General features: G+C 44.6%; 1 long non-coding RNA gene across 2 annotated transcripts; it reads left to right on the top strand.

Moving 5' to 3' along the window:
• The first annotated feature begins 913 nt into the window (after positions 1-913).
• On the top strand, positions 914-2,271 carry LOC124063108. 2 transcript variants are annotated; one of them, XR_006844049.1, is made up of 5 exons: positions 914-928; positions 1,045-1,150; positions 1,403-1,618; positions 1,767-1,785; positions 2,059-2,271. It is a non-coding gene; the product is annotated as an uncharacterized LOC124063108 (long non-coding RNA). The 2 variants fall into 2 exon arrangements; XR_006844048.1 differs by having other exon boundaries at positions 1,026-1,150.
• The last annotated feature ends 4,362 nt before the right edge of the window (positions 2,272-6,633 follow it).

The raw sequence follows: 6,633 nt of genomic DNA, 5'->3' as shown, positions 1-6,633 counted from the left end.
GACGTCAGCTTTCTGCATGGTTCAACTCCAATAACTCATGCAGGTGAAGGTAAGACAACTGTGCGAGACACACGTGAAGTGCGCTGAAGGGAGCCTTTTGACCAACTTTAAGGAAAACTTCAGCACATTCAGGGTCTGTTTTCATGTCTGTTGATGTCTGTGTCCGTCCACAGATTGGACCGAAACTTCAGTACTGAAAAACATGTGAAATGTTCCCAGGGTGGATCCAGTGAACACAGCCTGGGAGAAGAAAGTGGCAGACATCTCCTCCTTTAAACAACCTCTCGTGAGTGTTTACTCAAGATGATTCTGTTTGACTTCAACCTTCCCAGCTGCCAACGGGTAGAGGACGATCCTGAGGTAAGTACTGATAGAAGCAAACACTCAGTCCAGCAGCAACATCGTCCTCACAAGCCCAACTGCAAAGTCTGACGGGACGCTGTGTTAAACATCATTCATTTGCTGTGTACGACGTCTCGTTGCAGTCCTTGACTGTAATCTCATAGAACAGAACAGAATAGTGTTTACTGTCACTGTACATGGTACAACGAAATTGAGGGGGGTGTTCCCACAGAGCCACCGTACACCACAAAAACATCTCTGGCAACAAGAGGAAATATATACCGAAAATAAACCGCAAACAAGTGGTGCAATATGAAATGGCAAGTACATACATGTGAACAGTAGTGCAGTATGAAATGAAAATATATATACATAATGAATATTCTGGATAAATTAAAGCTATAGACATAGTAAGGCTCTGTAAACATCGTCATGAGTGTTGCTACGCGATTACAAGATCAAACATTGATTGATTTGACGGCCAAAATGTCTGCAGCTCACTGATGGGAGCTTCGTGTCCTCAAAGTCATCGTTTGACACTGAGACTGAGACGTTTAACCACAAGCTGCTGAAAACAGCCCACAGGGTAAGATCCACCCACAGAGTCCACAGAGTTTAAAAACACTGTTTGATGAAAGCACATCAGAGCCAAGAGATAATGTTTGTTCATTATAATAATGAAGCCCGTCCCTGTGATCAAAGCAAAGGGAGGTGAAGATAAGGTATATAAGCACTGGATTTCCCTCTCAAAGACACTCTGCTACCTGCTACTGCTGCAAGTGCAAACTCACCTGATCGTCACAACAAGGTACGTCTCTCATTCTTACCTTTCATCATGGCATCAGCTGTTTAGATTCTACACAAAACATTTCTGATCTTTATTACATTTGGCGTTCACGTCAAGAGAAAATCCTCTTTTCATGTGTAATTCTTTTCAAGGCCTTGTTTGTGCAAAACATGTTTTCATTCTATCCTTGTACATCACCAAAAGAGCAGTTTAGAAACTGTTGTGTTAATGTTGTCATTTAAGTTCACATTTAAACACTGAGTCTTTGCACAGATGGATTTTAGTATGGGGATTCCTCTCTTCACGGCTACGGCCTGTGGAATGTCGCTTGAACCAGGTGTAAGTAATGTGCACAATGAATTATTCATTTTAAAAACTCCTTTACTTTTGATTGTAAACTTAAGCCAATTTTGAAACACTGTGTGTCTTTACACAGGCCTGGATGTATGGCCTCCCCCTCTGCACTGGGGAATACTGATGGGAGCACATGTAAGTAATCTGCACACTAAATGATTCATGTTAAAACAGATCTTTGGTGCTGAACAAAACACCTTTTTTAATCCAAGTGTAAAGTTACAAATAAAGGCAGATCCAAGCTGAGTGGGGTTCAGTAAAGATCTTTTCTTTATCTTCACAGGCATCCGACACATCTACAGGTTGGTTCTCCTCTGAATTGTTGCTCCGTCCTGCTTCTTTGTGACTGCACTTCAACTTATTGATCAGCCTGCAGAAATCATTTGACTTCTACGTTGGATTCTTGTTGCTTATTTCATATCTTTGTTGCAGCTGTGAAGCATTTTCTAACAACAGTTTTGCAGAAGGCTTTAGAAATAAAGTGGGACTTACTGAAGTGAGGAAAGACAAACGATGTGAGCATGAAAACTGGGCAGCGCAGACCTCTAACGTGCCGTTATTGTTTCTGTCCACAGGGAGAGATGATGGCAGCCATAGCGACTGTGATGGGAAGGCCTCCTCTTTCTGTGCCAGGCACCTGTGAAGATCCCCACCAGGTGCTGACACATGTGCCATCAGGATCCCCACTGATGATGTCACTTCCAGCAGTATGACATCACTGCTGGCAAATCTATTGACAGTTCTGATGAAATTTCAGCACAATCAATAAACAGATGCAAACTCCCCAACAATCTGTCTGGCCTCTTAATATGACGTCTCGTCCAATGAAGCTCAACAGATCTCTGAAACAGCTGAACATTTGCAGTCGAGCAAACCATCAGTGTAGGAGCCAAATTGGTTATTGTCTTTGTTCACAAGTGTTGAATGCATTTCTGCCAGTAGGTGGCAGTATCTTGATTAGGCCATGGTTTGTATCTATATAGGGAGGTGGGTTAATCAGGGTAGTGGTGCACGCTGGGGAATCCACACAGTTTTTGACCGTGCCATGGTGTAACTTCTCAGGTCAGAATAATATGTTATGGTTAAAATGAGTACCTTTGAGTTGACTGTATATAGACTAAATAAACCTGAAGTACAATCAGCAGTGTTTTGGACATTGGCTGTGTTATGCATTTACACCTGCATACACCTACACAGGCACGCGTACAAGCCAGTCAAACAACCAGCGTGCGCGGATAGTGACAAAGGGCCACTATATTAGTCAAAAACTCGGTTCCCATCGGACTCGTTGGGAAAGCAATAATCGGCCTTGTGGTTCCTGTCGGCCTTCGCTGGGTCTGGAAAGCGGCCCGTACCGCATGGCGCCTAGAGGAGGTGATCGTGGGAGGACGATCGAAAGGAGCTGCTGTTGCTGCTGGGTCTTGGCGTGAGGTGGAGTTCGGCTACGGAGGGCCGCAGCGATTCCGACGGAATTCGGCGGTAGTTGGAGGAACGGCCGCAGCGGATCGGCGGACACCGGAGCCAGGCGAGGCAGCGGAGCATCGGATCAGCTGATCACCGCATAGCGCCTAGCTCACTGATGCCGAGGTATGAGTAGCGCTACAATAATGGCCATTGGACCTGTGTGCACACAATTAAGGGGCATAATTCCAATGCATTGGTGGCCTAATTGAATACGTGATCGACTTTGTGTTAACTTTGTGGTTGTTGCGAACTGTGGAGCGACTGAAACATGGAAACCGGAAGCGGACGAAAAGTTATAATGACTGAAAAGGCGCTTGCTGATAAGCTTTTAAGGTTGCAAGCGGAACGAAAGGCAAAGCTGAACAAAGCCGCCAATATACGAAACTTAATGAAAGATCTCATCGTAAAGGGTGATAAAACAATGGTTTGTGATGCTTTGAATGAATTAAGGGTGGTGTGTGATGATGCAAAATGTATCCATAAACAGCTGTTGGGTTTAATGCCAAGTGATGAACAAGAAAAACATGAAATATGGTTTAAAGCAAAATTTCTGTCTTTAAATGAATGTTTTCATGATGCAGAAATGTGGGTTTCAAACTTGGAAGGTAATATACAAGAAAATGTTGGTGTTACAAACAATGAGGGTAATGCAAATAACAATGAGGTTGGTATCAATCAAAATGTCACAAGCAGTGAAAACAATGCACATGCAACTGGGCTGGTGGTGGATGACATTGGCCCAGATGATAGCATTTCTAATGTGGAAAGCAAACCTTCAAGTAAAGGAAGTAGAGCCAGTGGAGGATCAAGCACTGCTTCAGCACGCATAAAGGCTGAAGCAGATAGAGCTGCTCTTATTGCCCGTGCTTCAGCTCTTAAGGAAAGACACGCATTGGAGGAGCAGGAGCAACAACTGAGGAGGAAACGAGAACAGCTTGACTTGGAAGTGGAAATAGCTGCAACAAATGCTAAGTTGGCAGTATTGCAATCCTCTGGTGTGGGAAGTGCTGGTTCAGGATCCAAAATTGCAATAGGCTCTTACCTGGAAAATAAAAAAGGGAAAAATGGGTCTGTGGTTGTGTTAAAGTCTTTGGCAAATGAATATCAGCCTGGATTGTGGAAGTCGATGCAACAACAGTGTTCAGTAAATCCAAATAAACCACTGGATGTGCGATCAAAGGAACATGGCTCAAGTTTTAAAACGGATTCTGAACATCACTACAATATGCATGACCACCAGAAAAGCATGGGAAATTCACACCGACTTAAAGGTCAAATGACAACTTCTCAATTAAACAAGGAAATCCGTCAACCCCAAATCACTCATCAATTCACTCATCCTTGCATAAATCAAATTGCATCTGAGGACATACTTACCATCATGCACAGACAAAATGAAATAACAGCTGCTTTGGTGCAACAGCAAACTGCAAGATCTCTGCCGCCGAGAGACATTCCCATATTCGAAGGGAACCCTTTGCAATACAGAGCATTCATTAAAGCATTCGAGCAAGGAGTGGAGAATAAAGCAGAAGCAGCAGATTGTCTTTTTTATCTGGAGCAATTTACCAGAGGACAGCCACAACAACTGGTACGTAGCTGCCAGCACTTGGCTCCTGATCGCGGCTATGCAGTGGCTAAGGACCTGCTGCAGGAGCATTTTGGAAATCAATATAAAATTGCTAATGCTTATATGGAAAAGGTTCTAGCCTGGCAGTCCATAAAGGGTGAAGATGTTAAAGCACTCCAAGCATATTCTTTGTTTTTGCGTGGCTGCTGTAATGTAATGGAGGAATTGGAGTATATGCAAGAGTTGGATATGCCTGCAAATATGAGAGCCATTCTTGCAAAGCTGCCATACAAATTGAGGGAGCAATGGAGATCCATCGCTTATGGAATCATGGAACAGACACAGCAGAGAGCTCACTTTGCAGACTTGGTTGTATTTGTGGAGCGTCATGTTAAAATCCTTTCTGATCCTCTGTTCGGTGACATCCAAGATCCTGTATCTGGTGCGGCTGGCACAAAGACTGTCACCCAGTTTAAGTCTTATCCTGGAAACAGGGTGAAAGGAAATATTGTTGCCACCACTGTAACATCTACAACCCTGTCAGAAAGGGGGGAGGAGCCACCAGCAGAGCTTGGAAAGTCAGTCAAAGCAGGATGCCTTTGCTGTTCATACAGTCACACATTGGAGGAGTGTAAACAGTTTAATGAGAAAAGACACAAGGAGAAAATTCAACTTCTGAAGGAAAAGGGAGTTTGCTTTGCATGCTTATGTGATGGTCACATGAGTCAGGAATGCGAGAGGCGCTTGACATGCAAAGTCTGTGGTCAAACTCATCCCACTGTGCTGCACATTAGTAGACAACCACCTGCTCCAGAGCAAAAGAAACAACCAGCTTCACAACAGCTAAAGGGCCCACTGAGTAAACAACCAGTTTCTTTCCAAACATGTGGGCATACAGGGGCCGGTAAGGATGACTGTGTTCTCCCAATTCTTCCTGTAAGAGTGAAGTCTGTAAAAGGATGTGACATCATACAAACATATGCATTTCTGGACCCTGGTAGCTCTGCCACGTTCTGCTCCGAAGATCTAATGCAGAGGCTGAATATTACAGGCAGAAGAACCAGTGTTTTGTTGAACACAATGGGCCAGGAGACTGTTGTTCCATCTTATTCCATCACTGGTTTGGAGGTGGCTGGATTAGAGGGCAATGACTTTTATAGTCTTCCAGAGGTCTTGAGCCAAAGGAAAATGCCAGTCACCACTAATAATATAGTAACAACTGAGGAACTGGATAAATGGTCTTACTTGTCGGACGTTCACATCCCACACATAAAGGCAAATGTTGATTTGTTGATAGGAATCAACGCTCCCAAATTGCTGGAACCATGGGAGGTCATCAACAGCCACGGGAATGGCCCGTACGCTATTAAAACTGTGTTGGGATGGGTAGTTAATGGTCCACTGAATGGAAGCAGTGGTGCCTTGGAGACAGAGTTCCCCTCTGCCACAGTGAACAGGATCTCTGTGAGGAAGTTGGAGGAAATGCTCACCAGTCAGTACATGCATGACTTCAATGAAGAAGACGAAGATGATGATGATTCCGAGGAGGAGTCTGAAGAGGAGGCTCCCCCACCAAAGAAAGCATCCAAGCCTGCCGCTAAACCTGCTGACAAGGCCGCAGTGAAAGCTCAGCCTGCAAAGGAGTCATCTGATGATGAGGAGGACTTAGAGGAAGAAGCCCCACCTCCCAAGAAGGCTGCTCCAGCTAAACCACCTACAAAGGCCAAGGCTGCCAAAGAGGAGTCTGAAGATGATGATGACGACGACCTTGAACCTCTTACACCCAATCATATTCTCCTCCTAAAAGGCAAACCTGCTGTACCACCTGGACTGTTTGTGAAGCAAGATCTGTATGTCAAGCGACGGTGGAGACAGGTAGACAGGCAGAAATGGAACCAGGGGAAAAGAAGTTTTGTTGCTGGGGACATCGTCCTAGTGGTGGACTCGACGGCTCCTCGAGGCTCTTGGCTGCTCTTTAAAGTACTGGAAACCTTTCCTGATTAGAATGGGTTTGTGAGATCTGCCCGTCTCAAGACAAAAGCTGGTATTATGGAAAGGCCTGTTGATGGCAGCCTGTGATGATTAATTGGTTTATGCACTAATAGGATATGGTGTG

This window comes from Scatophagus argus, chromosome 8, assembly GCF_020382885.2.
Source record: "Scatophagus argus isolate fScaArg1 chromosome 8, fScaArg1.pri, whole genome shotgun sequence".
Lineage (NCBI taxonomy): Eukaryota > Metazoa > Chordata > Actinopteri > Scatophagidae > Scatophagus > Scatophagus argus.
This window is presented reverse-complemented; position numbering and strand designations above follow the sequence as displayed.